We start from the raw sequence: 16,808 nt of genomic DNA, 5'->3' as shown, positions 1-16,808 counted from the left end.
ACTAATTGTCATAGTTTTATTACCCTTTATTCTTGGTTAAGGAAAATGCCAGGATTTACTCCGGGCATTTATTTATATAGAGCAAGTAAGTTTCCTTAGCGAATACTTACTCAATTATGAAGATGAGTCAACTCCATGCACGAAGTGTACAACCACCACTTCTTCAAGTTTGTTTCGACGCGAATACCAAATCGCTCTGACTTATCTTATGGATCTCATTGTTCCTTCAGCCTATATGAATAGCCTTCCCATGACCACTTTGATCTCAGCATAGCCCGTGGGGACTTCCATGCCAGGGGGGCAGGAAGGCAACTGCCTCATGGTAGCTCTAGTATAGACCACTATGCTTTCGGCTCAATGTTTTAGCACTCACTTATAAAGAGGAAAAAGTCTACCACGATACACTAATTCTCTGGTACTTTTCCATCAGGACGCCATGGCTTGAGCCCAAAAAACGGATTTTGAGCGAAGCGAAAAATCTATTTTTGGGTGAGATAGCCATGGCGTCCTGATGGACCCACCCTGTCTGTGATCAGGTCCCGCCCTGCGCCGCTGTATCATGGTGATGAGCGAGCTCCAGACTTTCGGAATGAGGACGGACGTGACGTCATCAAAAGCAATGGCGTCCGTCTGTTTACATCGCGAGTACCGATATCGCCACATCTAGATCGGCTGCGGCTCAGCTCCCAGCCACTCCCTGTCCGCCATATTGAAGCGTTAACTCTATATGGGGTGCAGATAGCTATGTGGCACGTTTATACATGCGTGTCCCCTGTTGATACACGATGTCTTAAGGGGAAACCCTTAGGATACTCGCTCCAGAAGTTAGAATTCTGTGATAACCTGTGGTTTAATTCTCTGGGAAAATCCTAGTAGTGATTACCCAAGGAAGCTACCAAAAATTATCCTTCCATCAGGACGCCATGGCTATCTCACCCAAAAATAGATTTTTCGCTTCGCTCAAAATCCGTTTATTACTAGCTAAGCTACAGCCCCTAGTTGGGAAAGCAGGATGCTATATGCCCAAAGGCTTCAACAGGGGAAAATAACCTAGTAAGGAAAGTACAGTTTATAAAATTAGATTAAATTTGACCATTTTCATCGATAGTTGAACACCCTAATCTCTCTTCCTCTTTAAGAGTAAGCGTAAATAAAGAAGTCTTGTCAAATAAGTCCATGACATTGCTCCTGCTACTTGTAAATATTCCAGGGATTGATTGCACTCTCAGTGGGAGAAATAGAATAGTCTGAAAAAGGCGGCTCGGAGAGATCGCTCCCTTTCTGCTTGAAGCAAGTTGAAGCATTCCTGACTCCTGGCCTTTCTCTTTAAGATCTGTCCTTATCTGAGTTCTGAGAGGATCCCATACCCCAAGGAAACTGCCATTTTGTGCATGATTTTGTGTTATCACCTACTGTAGTTAGTGAGCATGGGATTATATAGTGTTATAAGTCCTTTGTCTTCAGCTCTTTTTACAGCCAGAGCATGAGACGCCAGCTTACATAAACCTTAACAGGTCCCCACGAGTGTGATTAACCTGGAAGATCATATTTTTGTTTCAAATTTTACAGATCCGAGAGTTCTTTCCACCACAATGCAGGAACACTCCCGAGAGTATTTTAAAGATACTACCAAAAATGTACGTACACCACGCTGAGAGGTGACAGAACGGCCTATTTCACTAGGTACAAGAGCGATTTTTGGGGGGGAATGTTACTATTCTCCTATCTGCTCTTATGATGATTCCAACCTTTAACTCTAGAGGTCTTATAGGAAAGCCTTCCCTAAAAAAATAGGCAACTAGTGTAGCTTCTCTCCTAGGAATACTGTACCACTGATTTTTCAGATTATTAAGAAAGACCTTACCAAGAATTATAGATATGGTCGTGTCTTCCTAATGCGAGTGCAACGTTAGCGCTTCACCCACAGGCTCACAAACGTATTGCCTATCCAATATCAGGTAAGTGTACTTTTCAAATTAATAAACCAGAAAATACACAAACAAATAATTGTGCGCCTTTGACACACGTCGAGTAGATGCTTCAGTAGAATGCACCGCCTTTGTCACCCATCAAGTAGACGCATCAGCCGATTGAAATGCCTTTTGTCACCCATCAAGTACTGTAGACACATCAGCAGAATGCGTTGCCTTTGGCACCCATCAAGTACTGTAGGTGCATCAGCAGAACGCACCACCATCCCATCTTGCTCCAACCGAGCCACGAGGTCGTCGTCTCACAAGAAACAAAATCTCATGTTGACGTCATGGGAATAAGCATTCCGCCCTCTATGAGCCTATCATACGCCCTCTCAGATCCAACCAGAAATGGGAATACAAAATTAACTAATACTCGGCTTGTCCCTAGATCAGTTAGAATAACTACGGGCAAGATTAGCACAAAGTTTTGTATAGGAAATGGTAAGCAGAACCATCCCTGCCATTTCCTCATATCTGAACAGCAATGGGTTTTAGAGATGGTCCTTCACATTTGAGAAGGAGGTCAGACTCTCCACCATATTATTTGGTGAAGAGATATACTATAGACAGTTTAGGTGCTAAACACAAGATCAGTTATTTTCTTCCCCACAGGCTTCTAGCTCAGAGAAGGAGAGTAAACCTTTTTTTCCTCTCTTCTCTCTCTTCCTTATGTTATGTCCACGAGTCTCGTAATCTTTTTAGCCAAAATTCTCCTCGTTGTGGGTCTATTGCTTCATTTAGTTCTACAGGACCCAAATGAGAACAAAAGTACTTCAGTCATGAACCAAAATAGAGATGCAGGTCCGACCATGATTTCAATTGAAGACTCTCCTAGATAAATTACAAAGACGGTAAATGCTTCCTGGGTTTTCCCCCTTAAAGGTTCCAACATCAGGTCTTGGAGAGGCCTCCCACTTTTTGAAAATCATGAGCCTAATTAGGCGCATAAGTGGTCTTGGTGAATCGCCAAGTTCCCAACCCTAAAGTAGGTGTTATGCTATTGACAGGATCTTTCCATAACTTCTCGAGTACACGCTCGAAATTCGATGTACCACAGTCAAGTCAAGCAAGAGACACTTGGACCTATTGAACAGCGAGTGTTTGCTTCAAAGAACTCTTTGAGATAGTCAATCCTCAAAACTGATTCAGCCTACTTTATTAAAAAAAAATGAAAAATTCATATGAACACAGGGTAAACCCAAGCCCCCTTCTGATTGACCCGGATGTTGCAAATCTGCCTCTGGGAATGTTGGCAGAGAAACTTCCCCATCTTCTATCCGTATTTACTCCTCTTGAATTGCAGAATGTGGAAATTGATGATGTCAGCACAAACATGATCCTGCCTAGACCATTGGCCAGGAGCCTTATCATATTTTGCCATGTCAGAGAACCTCAAGGATGCTGAAATTAAAAAAGCAGTATAAAGAATTGGTTATGTTCAGCGGTGAAAGACATGGAGTTTGTTCTTCACCAAACTTCTTCCATTTGGGGTACTTGCATCCTCAAGAGGAGAGATGTAGTACTTGTCGAAAGTTCCATACAAGTGACACAGAAGGGGCTCTGTACTCAATATCATAAGCCATCCTAACCTTTTTTTTTTCCCTGCAGAAGTGGAAAAGTTGGAAGACTAGCCAATCTTTTTCTTAAAGAAGGGCAGCATGTTCAAGTTTTACAACTCCTCAAGCTCCTAAACCATGTCCTCTCAAACAGGTACCACAACGAAGGCTGCTAATTCCTCTTTCAGGAGACAAGTTAAAGCAACTTCTTTTTGTCGTAGAGGGCATCCCTCTAACCGAAGAGGTAGACGTCACGGAGGTTCTAGTTAGGGAAATTATGTCTCCCAACTAACTGCAAGTTGTGTGATGCATGGAAAGTTGCTGGATGAGGTGGCAGTTCTTTGAGGCAGATCCATGGTTATTGGAAGATCTGTTTGAGGTATCTCAAGATGAATGGTTAGAGGTAGTCTTAGATATGTCGCCAGGTTTCTTCCAGGTGGACACACCAAGTACAGTAACTCAAGCCATTGTAAAGAACGACTACCTGCTTACCATAGACCTGAAGGATGGGTACTTCCAAGTACCCGTCCATCCAAGGTCAATGAGGTGCTTCCGTTTCCTCTTTAAAAGGAGAGTATTCCAGTTCATGGTCCTATGCTTCGGCCTGTCCACAGAACTGTAAGCGTTTCACTTGCCTGTTCACTCATGTTTTCTCATGGTCACACGCCATGGGAATAAGACTTCTAAGGTACATGGTACTCTGGCACCTTATAGCAGAGTCAAGGTCACGACTCCTTTGTCACAGGGACCTCTTGCTTGATATTTGTCAAGTGCTGGGGGTCTGGCTAAACTTTGAAAAGTCCAGCCTAGTCCCTGAGTGATGAATACAGTACTTGGGGGTGGATATAGGCTCGTCCCAATCCAGAGTGTACAGGATCCAGATGATGAGACAGGTCAGAGCTCCCTATCTGGAAAGGAATTTTTTTCCAGCTCTGTCATGGCAGAAGCTCCTGGGCTATCTTTTCTCCCTATGGGAACTAGTACCCTTTGGGAGGATGTATCTTTGTCCATTTACAATGGACACTGAAGAGCCCATGGTTGCAGATATCAGATCACCCATTGGCTCTTTTGAAGATTCCCTGAGAATTGAAGACAGACCTCTTGTGGTGGGTAAAGCAGAAGAATCTGTTAACTGGATCTCCCCTACAAGTTCCAACTACAAATTTTCTTTTTTCAGATGCTTCTCCCCCATCTCAGGAAGGAGCTACATAAATTACCTGGAGTTGAAGGCAGTGTATCTAGCATTACTCCACTTTTCAGAGGCAATCATAAGTTCACTTGGTATAATGTTAAGTGACAACACCACTGTAGATATTTACATCAACAAATGGGTCTAATAAGTATCGTTCACTTTGAGCACTCCTCGTTACAGAAGACAACCATAATAGCCGACAATCTGAGCCGACTAAGGAGGATAATTGGTTCAGAATGGTCTTTGAATCCTCAAGTGGTAACAGGTCTCATGACTTACTGGGGTTCCCCCAATTATAAGCATATTTGCCACACATCTTAACAACAAACTGTGCATAATTCCCCAGTTCCAGAACCAGCTGCAGTGGTGGAGGATTCATTCCAACATCCGGGGGCAGAATGGACGTTATGCCTTCCCCCAGTTTACCTGATCCATCTGGTGCTGAATAATATCAGATCATCGAAAGACCTAAGGGTGACGCTAGTTGTACCAAAGTGGCCTCACTTGGAGTGGCATTTAGATCTTCTAGATCTTTTCTTGGAAGTTCCAGAGTGGTCAAACCTTCCAGGCCAGTTTCACGTAAAAAACTTAGGAAGTTTTACGAAGCAGCTCGCTGCCTAACTTTTCACGGCTGGAGGTTATCCAGCACTTCCTTCTAAAGAAAGTCTTTTTGAGACAGACTGCAAAACAACTTTCTGGTTAGGCTACCTCTGGAAGTCCTTCACAGCAGTCTACCAAAAAAATGGCCACATTTCTGGGATTTGTTATTGGTGTCATAGAAGGGATATTACTCTCAAGGCTACTACAGTACAGTGAACCCTCGCTACTTCGCGGTTCGACAATCGCGGATTCACCACTTCGCGGGGTTTTTCCATAACCCATATATATATACATATTGCGGATTTTCCGGAAAATTCGAAAATACCGCGAAATCTGAAGACAACCAAATACGATATTTTGTTACCTGTAATTCCATTAATACTGTAATTAGTAATATCTGTTCTTACTGATTGTTCATTGCATTACATATGATATATAATTCAGCACAGAAAGAAATAAAACACGAAAAGAGAATGTGATCATACGATAATTCAGTACTGTATACAGTACGTAGTAAAATTAAATCGAACATGAAACGCAAATCAGATGCAGTCATACCATATTAGAATGGTGTAAGGCTGCTGTTGGCTACTACTGTACTACAAATGTAATGGATGTGCTTCTTTTCCATGAATCTTTTGTATGTATACGTACGTAGTACTGCATCCAATAATATTCTTTGTTGCAAAAATCACATTTCGAATAAGCGTACGAGAGAGAGAGAGAGAGAGAGAGAGAGAGAGAGAGAGAGAGAGAGAGAGAGAGAGAGAGAGAGGCGTAAAATAGCGTACGTAAAGCTGTATTATTATTATTGTTATTATTATTATTATTGTTGTTGTTGTTAATAAAATTATTGTTATTATTATTATCATTATTATTATTATTATTACTGTACAGTATTATTATCATTATTTATTATTATTACGGTATTTACTTAATCTACGTACGTTCGGTATGCGCGGGGCATCTTCTGTGAGTAGGTAACCTACGCATCATAGTACTGTAAGACGGGTTGTGATTGGTTCAAGCGCTGATAGATGACGAATCAGAACTCAAGTTTTGTTATCTAGCCTGTGATTGGTGTTTTGCCCGCATCTCCTACCCGCAGCATCTAAGTTCTCGCGGGGCTGGATCGTCCACTCTCTGTTACCGCGTATCGCTGAGTAGACGTTCTTAAGTTTGTGAATCTGTGCTGTGTGCGACTTTTTTAAGTTGAACTTTTTGTTACTGTAAATCCTACTGTAATGGCTCCCAAGCGTTCTGCTTCTCTTAAGGCTGGTAGTGAACCTAAACGCCACCGAAGGATGATGACGATAGCTGAGAAGGTTACGCTTCTCGACATGTTAAAAGATGGTAGAAGTTACGCGTCCGCTGGCTGCCATTTTGGCATCAACAAATCTACTGTTCGCTATATCAAGAAGGACGAGGCAAACATTAGAAAGACGGCTGCAATCACCTTTAGCAGATCAGCGAAGCGAGTCGTTACAACGCGTAATAAAACGATCGTACGCATGGAAGGTGCTTTAGCTGTGTGGATTGCCGACTGCCGGAAGAAGAACATAGCGTTGGATACGAACACCATCCAAACAAAGGCTTTGAGCTTATATGAGAATTTTGCTGCAAAGGAACCTAAAGACCACGACGGCAACCATGCTGAAGATGATGATGATGCAGATGATCCTCAACCAGGGACATCCACTGATTCCCAGCCTCAGAAACGTTTTTCCGCCAGCAAAGGATGGTTCGCGAAGTTTCAGAAACGCTTCGCCCTGAAAAGCGTTTCCCTGCATGGGGAGTCTGCTTCCGCTGACACTGCCGCTGCTGAAACTTACGTGAACCAGACGTTCAAGAATATTATCGCCGAAGGTGGATACAAGCCGGAACAAGTCTTTAATATGGATGAGACCGGCTTGTTTTGGAAGAGAATGCCGTCGCGAACTTTCCTGTTCAAAGAGGAAGCCAAAGCCTCTGGCTTTAAAGCATTCAAGGATCGCGTTACCCTCGTGATGTGTGGCAATGCTGCTGGATTTTTGCTAAAGCCGGGGCTTATTTATAAGTCGAAAAATCCTCGCGCTTTGAAAAATAAAAATAAGAATCTCCTTCCCATGTACTGGATGCATAATCAAAAAGCATGGATTACGAAGATGCTGACCTCCAACTGGTTCCATCAGTGTTTTATCCCGCAAGTCAGCAAATATCTCTTAGAAAAGGGCTTGCCATTCAAGATCCTTCTCCTTATGGATAACGCTGGTGGACACGCAACTGACCTGTCGCATGAGGGCATTCAGGTTGAGTTCCTGCCACCCAACACCACGTCATTAATTCAACCGATGGACCAGGGGGTTATCAGGGCGTTCAAGGCCCTCTACACGAAGAACACCTTGGCGGACCTCGTTGCGTGTGTGGATGCTGCCCAAGATGACGAGGATGAAGATTTTAACTTGAAGGCGTACTGGTGGCAGTACACCATAGCCACGTGCCTGCAGAATATTCAGAAGGCACTTCAAGAGATGAAACCTGCAACCGTGAATGCGAGCTGGAAGAAGTTGTGGCCCGATATTGTTTACGACGACAAGGGATTTACTCCGTCGGAAATCCAACACTCTGCAATACGCAAATCTGTGCAGTTGGCTGCCATAATTGGAGGTGACGGGTTTGGCGACATGACGACTGAAGACGTCGACGAGTTGTTGGACTGCCATTCCCAGCCCCTAACTGACGCAGACCTCGAAGACCTGACGAAATCGGCAAGTGAAGAAGAGAGTGATACCCAGGAAGAGACCCAAGAAAATGTCGAAGAAACGGGCTTAACATTAGAACGGCTTGCCAAGGCCTGCAACCATGCGAAGGAGTTGAAAGAAATTTTGCAAGAGTGGGACGAGGATATGGTTTGCTCGATGCAATTCTGCAACAAGATCGATGAAGACATGACTCCCTACAAAATGCTCTTGGATCGAAAAAAGAAGCAGCGGCAACAACTTCCGATCACAATGTTCTTCCAGCCTCGCAAAAAAGAGCCAGTTCCTCCTGCTAGTACGCCTTCGGAAGAAATTGAAGAAGTTTCCCAGGAAGAAGTTGAAGAGGTGTCCCAGGAAAAGACACCTCCGTCTGAAGAGACGTAAAATACTACCTGGCTGCACAGTAGAACACATCATCAGCTTCATCATCATCATTTCTACTGTGCAGCAAATTCATCGCCATCATCATTCAAGTTTTTCTTCAACTTCTTTCGTGGTGAGTACAGTAACAATCTTTATTTTTTACTTTAATATTCTTACTGTACATTTTAAAACTGTATTTGTGCCTGTTTTATAGTTTAGTACTGTACGTACTGTATGCATTAAGTTAAAGGGAAGGTTTTAAAAGTCTACATGTTGTAACCTATCGTATTTTTTTTGTTTAAAATTTACATTTACGTACGTAAAACAATCTCTCTCTCTCTCTCTCTCTCTCTCTCTCTCTCTCTCTCTCTCTCTCTCTCTCTCTCTCTCTCTCTCTCTCTCTCTCTCTCGTAAATTGTTTTCCTGCTTTGCTACGTACAATACTGTATAAATTATATTTGTAAGGTAACATATTTTGTAAATGCTTTTACTGTAAATACTGTATGTACTGTATCATTATTTATCAGTATCATCATGCGCGTTAAATGCCTTGTTTGTTCTGAGCGTGGTTGTTTACTGAGCGTACAGTACTTTATGACGCCGTCGTTTCAGGCGGCGTCATAAAGAAAAACATTTCATTTGGAAGTCCTAAGAAAAATACGTAAACTAAAACATTGGTAATAAAAAAATCAACATACAGTACTGTATAATCAATATAATCGATGCAAAAACTAACCTATACATATATGTGTACACTAAATGAGTTTGTTTCTTCATTATGATCAGAGATGAACGTAAACAAAACATTGGTTGCCATTTTTTATCGTGCCTTTTAGGTGTTTAGGAAACGCATGATATAAAATCGCCTTTAATATTTGTGCCTGTTTTAGTTTAGGGTGCTGTAGTACATGCATTAAGTGTTCTGTACATTAAAGGGTAGTTTGTTAACAGTACTACGTACAAGGGAAGGTTATAAAAGTCCGAATATACATGTTAAATAAATAGGTAAATATGATGTCACTACTTCGCGGATTTTCACCTATCGCGCCCGCGTCTGGAACCTATCTACCGCGATAAACGAGGGTTCACTGTATTCTACTGATTGTTTGTTTTAGTTCTGTAACGGAAAGAGAAACTTCTTTCAGTCACTATGATGAAAGGCTATCCCCTCACCTTAGGCCAAGTTTTCAAGCCGAAGGAAAATAGTCTCTTCTCCTGGGAACTCTTAGTACAGTAGTGATAAAGAGCTTTGCGCACTCCTCCCCATCTCAAGATCTTAAACCCCCTCCTTGTAGTTCTAACGTCCCTTAAAATAGCTTAAAGTGACATCAGAAACGTAGAAGCAGTGAGTTCTTTATAAATTTTCCCAAGATTCTCGGAAGTAATGAGAGATGATGTTGGTTAAAGATTGTGAAGTAAGAGTTTAGAGAATTCAGTGTCAATGATATACCATTTATATATTCTGTACTTTAAAGTTCAAATACAGTTTACTCCAAATTTTATTGGTCCCATGAGGCAACATTAAACTTGATAGGTCTCACCCCTGGTGGCTTTTGGAATGTGGCAGCAGTTTTTACAATAACTCGGGACCTAAATATCAATAATGCTATTGAAGAAGTGAAGGGAAAACTAACACTTCTTTGCAGTCAACATAGCTGAGAAATTCGGCTAATTAGCAAGTGAAATAATTCGTTTCTTAGAACTTCATAGGTCTCTGCAAGTTCTGGTTATATATTTACAAAAACCCTGGTCGGAAATCATTGCATATTGAAGTGCTGTATGGTTGAATCCTGTTGATAGGATAAGTAACGTTGCTTTCATCAGAAATACTCTCTCATATTAGTATCCATCCTGTTTAGAGATTGTGTAAAACATGTTTGGATCCATTCTCATGTAATTTACCAATACTTGAGAATTTTCTTTTTGTGAGAATGACTGTCCATTTTCTCGTTGCTTGTACACCAAACACTCTTACTGCTGCCACGAGGCTTTCACTGCTCAACTGTCATTTGGATGTATACAAAAAGTTCTTTGCCACCCTTTTTTGATGAGAACTAAATTTCACTGAACAATGTTCAGTCATGTGGACGGAGCCTTAGGAACCTCTTCATTAAGCTTCAGAGCAAGACCTTACCCTCAAGATAATCTTCTAGCTTTAGCCTCTTCAAAGAGAGCGAGTGAGTTACATGGCCTCTCGTATCTTGTTTCACATTCCAGAGGATCAAAAGATATGTTGCTATCTTCTGTTTCGGATTCCATTGATGATAATAGATTTGACTACTCCATCTTGGCAATCAAGGAGGTAACCGTTGATCTGGACAGTCTGTTAGTCCTGTGAAAGCGTTTAATCGTCATCTTAAAAACAACTGCTACCTTATGACCATCCATCTCTAAGTTGTTTATTAGCACAAGTTGAAACAAAAAGGGAATAACCAAAAATACCATGCCCTTCTGGTTATGAGAAGTCATACTGAAAGCTTGTAAATATTTAGGAGAAGTGCTGCTGGGTGCTCCTCCTGAAGCTCATGATGTATGTGGTGTTGCCGCAACCTTAGCATTCTGCAATACTCCTTAAAGTTGGTGTGTGGAAGAGACAAACCACTTTCACTGCACATTATTTAAGAGTGCTCCCACACATCACTAGACACTTTCTCCTTGGCCCTAGTAGCAGCTGCACAACAGATAGTCTGAGAGTTATGCCTTTTCAGCACAGCTAACATATTGTCACAATGACTAGTTATTCTTCGTATACTGAAATTGTGTACGAGACGTCTCACGAGTTAAATGAATTATTTTTTTCTTATTCTCTTCTGAAGGTCTCCTCTTTGGGAGTATCTACATAGAAGACCACTCATGTATGTAAGAATATCTCTGTGACTTATTTTAATTTATAAATTTTAACATCATAAAATTCAAAGAAACACCTGGTTCATATACAGTACTTTTCTTTTGAGACTAACATCTCAACCTTACTTGTCTTGTGAACCAGTTAGAGATTGTCATTATTATTACGTATCATCATCATCATCATCATCATATCATCATCATCATCCTGTGGGTAAATGGTCTAACAGACTTTATTTTTCACTGAGACTTCCTAGTCCCTAAGGAAAACACTCCATTTAAATGGCAATGGTTTGTATCTTGTATAGGAACAATTTACACACTTTTTAAAAATAATGGATTTTTTTTTCCTAATAATATAAACCGGAGTCACTTAATATAAATTTCCCTCCTCATCCGAGCCCCTCCAGTCTTGATCATGAGTAAGTGAAGCCAGTCTTGCTGACCCTTATAATGTTACCAGAATCATGAATTCCCTTAATTGTGGTTGTAGCCAAACTGCAACGGAGTAAACAATATTTTGAATTACTAAGGTTTGTACAGCTATGAAGAATAAAAAATTTTTTTAAATCGTGTATTTTTTGTAGTGTTTTTAAAAGAGCAAGTTTATAGCATATCTTTATTTTTATAAATTTCTACAAAATATTGGTTTAATATAATTACAGTTTAAACTTGTTTGGTTGTGAAACCAGATAAGACGAGATTTTAAATATTAAACTCATGTATGGGTACAGTATCCTTAAAAATCTATTCATAATTTTTTCATGAATATAAGCTGATGTTGCCAGTAAATAAGACATGCCATTTTAAAGTAACTTGCCAAACAATTTTTCTTACTGCACTGTAATTGTTCAGTGGCCACTTACCTCTTTATAAAGGTAGAAGAGACTCTTTAGCTGTGGTGAGCAGCTCTTCTAGGAGAAGGACACTCCAAAATCAAACCATTGTTCTCTAATCTTGGGTAGTGCCTTAGCCTCTGTACCATGGTCTTCCACTGTCTTGGGTTAGTTCTCTTGCTTGAGGGTACACTCGGGCACACTGTTCCACTTGTTTTGTTAAAGTTTTTATAGTTTATAAAGTGATATTTATTTTAATATTGTTGCTCTTCTTAAAATATTTTATTTTTCCTTGTTTCGTTTCCTCCACTATTTTCCCTGTTGGAGCCCTTGGGTTTATAGCATCCTGCTTTTCCAACTAGGATTGTAGCTTAGCAAGTAATAATAATAATAATAATAATAATAATAATGTGTCACTAAATGTGTCAAATGATGCATAGAATTGCTGTATTTGTAAAAATTAAAATTTATCAGGATTTATATTCTTTTAAGCATTTAATCAGGATTTATGAAAATTTTTCAAGCATTTATCTAATCAATGCTTTATAAATCAAAATTTTTATGGAAAATGTAACTATACTCAATTTTTTTTTAATGAGACTCATTTGCACAGACTCGCAACGGTGCCCTTTTAGCTCGGAAAAGTTTCCTGCTATCTAATTGGTTAAAACTATCTTGTCCAACCAATCAGCGATCAGGAAACTTTTCCGAGCTAAAAGGGCACCCCTGCGAGTCTGTGCAAATCTGCCTCCCTAAAATGAATTGACACTAGTAGTATTATTGAATGTTAATGCAAGGTAAATGAAGTACCTTTCTACTACTGTAAAGAATTGTGGGAAAATTGGCTTATTTAACCACACATTTGTTAATTAACTAATTCATTTCAGAGATTTTAATCAGCCGTTTACCAGAGGGATCCGCATGTTACCATAGTCAAATTTCATACAAGATTGCCAAGATCTAAAATAATAATGGAGGAAGACAGACTTAATATAATTCTATGCTGCAAAGTAAGTAACAAATATAATTTTGTTCTATTTTTTCTATTTTCCAACTGAAGTAATGGAGAACCAAGCATATCCAAGCACTAACTATTGCAATTAAAGTTATTAGTTTTGCAAATAATGTAGATATGTACAGTAATGTATGAGGGAAATATTTCTTTTACTTTCCCAATCTCATTTTAAATATAGTATACAGTTATTTATTCTCAAATGTGTTTTATTGCTGTATATAAAGTCACTTCTCTACTGTGCAATATGATAACTCTCCCAGTTAATGTTACCGTAATATACTGTATTGTCAACCAAATTCCACTTGATGCACTTTCTCTTAATCTATTATTCCCCCACTCTTATTTCAATAGATCATCTCTAATGGTTGTCCAAAGCTACATTAACTTAGTTCTTTAGCTAGCTACTCTATCAATTTTCAGATTATAACAGTTTTTTGCAAATTATTCCTACTAGTAAACTTATAATCTTCTGTAAACAATGTTAAAAGTGTGCAATCTATTTAATCCTTCAAATAGGGTAGTGCCATTTATCCTAGGTATTATATAAAGGTTTTAAGTATCATTTCAGACCCTAGCTGCAATTTAAAACCTACTTTACCTCTGTTCCTGTTTCCTTTCTTGCAACCTCTTCTTTTCTGTTTTTCTTCTTTGTGTAAATGTATAAAAAGATACATACATACACCAAGGCACTTCCCCCAATTTTGAGGGGTAGCCGACATCAATCAAATGAAACAAAAAAGGGGACCTCTCCTCTCTATGTTCCTCCCAGCCTGAACAGGGACTCAACCAAGTTCGGCTGGTACTGCTAGGGTGCCACAGGCCTCCTTCCCCCCGTTATCCACCACAGATGAAGCTTTATAACGCTGAATCCCCTACTGCTGCTACCTCCGGGGTCATCCGAGGCACCGAAGGAAGCGGCAGAGCCTACCGAAACTGCGTCACAATCGCTTGCCATTCATTCCCATTTCTAGCACGCTCTCTTGCCTCTCTCTCATCTATCCTATCACCCAGAGCTTCCTTCACTCCATCCATCCACCCAAATCTTGGCCTTCCTCTTGTACTTCTCCCATCAACTCTTGTATTCATCACATTCTTCAGCAGACAGCCATTTTCCATTCTCTCAACATGGCCAAACCACCTCAACACATTCATATCCACTAGCTGCTAACTCATTTCTTACATCCGTCCTCACCCTCACTACTTCGTTTCTAACCCTATCTACTCGAGATACACCAGCCATACTCCTTAGACACTTCATCTCAAACACATTCAATTTGTCTCTTCGTCACTTTCATTCCCCAGAACTCCGATCTTTACATCACAGTTTCACTTTCTCGTACAGAACTCTCTTTACATTCATGCCCAACCCTCTATTTTTTACTACTCCCTTAACTGCCCCCAACACTTTGCATCCTTCTTTCACTTTCTGACGTATATCTGCTTCCACGCCACCATTTGCTGCAACAACAGACCCCAAGTACTTAAACTGATCCACCTCCTCAAGTAACTCTCCATTCAACATGACATTCAACTTTGCACCACCTTCCCTTCTCGTACATCCCATAACCTTACTCTTACCCATGTTAACTCTCAACTTCCTTCTCTCACACACCTTTCCTAATTCTGTCACTAATCTGTCAAGCTTCTCTTCTGTGTCTGCAACCAGTACAGTGTTGTCCGCAAACAACAACTGATTTACCTCCCATTCATGGTCATTCTCGTCTCAGTTTCAATCCTTGTCCAAGCACTCGAGCATTCACCTCTCTCACCACTCCATCAACATAAAAGTTAAACAACCACGGTGACATCACACATCCCTGTCTCGGCCCCTCTCTCACCGGAAACCAATTGCTCACTTCATTTCCTATTCTAACACATGCTTTACTACCTTTGTAGAAACTTTTCACTGCTTGCAACTACCTTCCACCAACTCCATATAACCTCACCACATTCCTTCCCTATCAACTCCATCATATACTTCTCCAGATCCATAAACGCAACATACACCTCCTTACCTTTTGCTAAATATTTCTCGCATATCTGCCTAACTGTAAAAATCTGATTCATACAACCCCTACCTCTTCTAAAACCACCCTGTACTTCTAAGGAAATTTTATTTTCTAAAAATTTATAGAAGGGATTTGTGAAATTTTTGAGTTATATATATATATATATATGAAAAAATGGCAATCTTTTAACAAAAATTGCTAATATGTTTGGGAAAAAAATAAACAAAAAATGGGGACTAATAAAAGAAATCTGTTCTATAAAAATTCAGCTAATAAAATTATCTTTAAAAAGCTTTTTAAATGATGAAAATCAGTTAAGAAACAAAAAAGAATATTGACTTTAAAATGAACCCAAAATAATAGTTCCAATGGGGCAGAGCCACCCCCCTTAAAATGGTACCTTGTAAACCTCTTCAAAAAAGCTTTTAGAAAGATATCTTGCCCTCAAGTTGGTCTTCCACTTATATACTCTTAAACAAAGTATAAGCGAGTTATATGGCCTTTAGTATCTTGTTTCACACTCCAAAGGAGTCCAAAGGATGGATATTGTGCTATCTTTTGTTTCAGATTTTATTGCCAAGAGTTGTAATCATCAATGACATCTTTAAAAACACCGAAACACAAAGCTATGAAAACAACACGTCCGAATCTCACTGGTGCTAGATAAGGAATGAGGGAAGAAGTGTGGGTAGTGGTAGGGGTGGGGGTGGGGGTGGGGATGGGGATGCTGAGTGGGGTAGTCGTAGGATGTAGAACGGCACCTCGTAGCATCGGGGGGATATTGAGGAAGGAGAGAACTAATTGGTAAGGGACTTCTGGAAGTGGTTCTAACACGCCCCAGTTACTATACCGACACTCTTTTAGAGTGAGCGAGCTGGGTTTATTCCTGGCATTCCATGCAACTTTTTCTCTGGTATTTTTAGCAGTATTTGTACCTTAGAAATGGGGCTATAAGGAGCATTTCACTGGGCGACACAGTCCCCCGCCCAGAAATAGATTTTTCCTTCGTCAAAATCCCTTAATAGTAGATTTGACTTCTCCATCTCGGCGATCAAGGAGGTAACTGATGGTCCGGACCTCTTCTTAATCTGTCCTTTAAGGGCAGTTTATCTTAAAAGGAACTGCTCCCTTATGACCGTCCATCCCTAACTTGTCAGCACAAGTCGAAACAAAAAGGAAACCACCAAAAATACCGTCATGTCCTTCTGGTTACGTGGAGTCATACTTGAAATTTATAAATATTTGGAAGAAGTGTCTTTGTGAGCCCCTCCTAAAGCTCATGACGTGTCGTGTTGCCGCAACCTGAGCATTGCGCAATCATTATTCGATATCTCTAATCCTTATTGCTGGTGTGGAAGAGACAAATCACTTTCACCGCACATTATTGAAGACTACACGTGCTGATCACTAAACACTTTGTCCATGGGCCCGTTATTGGTGGTACAACAGATAGTCGGAGACTTATATCTTTGCATGATGGCGGCTAACTTTTTGTCGCAATTACTAGTTATTCTCAGCATAAGTGTGATTTAGACAGAGTTGAAAGAATTATTTATACTTTTCTGAATATTCCTCTTAGGAGTTTCAATACAGAAGACCAGTATGTATGTAAGAAAAGTGTGAGCATGCTAAAATTTTAAAAGTTGGTTCATATATTATTTTACCAACTTGTCGACTTA

At 40.2% G+C, this 16,808-nt stretch overlaps 1 long non-coding RNA gene across 2 annotated transcripts in view; it reads left to right on the top strand.

Moving 5' to 3' along the window:
* The window catches only part of LOC137657091 (uncharacterized), a 33,789-nt gene that overhangs the window by 12,733 nt on the left and 4,248 nt on the right, over window positions 1-16,808 (top strand). For both annotated transcript variants that reach the window (XR_011047104.1, XR_011047103.1), the window contains exon 3: window positions 12,993-13,115. This is a non-coding gene — a long non-coding RNA (uncharacterized lncRNA). The remainder of the gene's footprint in view (window positions 1-12,992; window positions 13,116-16,808) is intronic.

This window comes from Palaemon carinicauda, chromosome 18 (assembly GCF_036898095.1).
Source record: "Palaemon carinicauda isolate YSFRI2023 chromosome 18, ASM3689809v2, whole genome shotgun sequence".
NCBI lineage: Eukaryota > Metazoa > Arthropoda > Malacostraca > Decapoda > Palaemonidae > Palaemon > Palaemon carinicauda.
The sequence above is the reverse complement of the archived record's forward strand: the minus strand, read 5'-3'. Positions and strand labels throughout refer to the sequence as shown.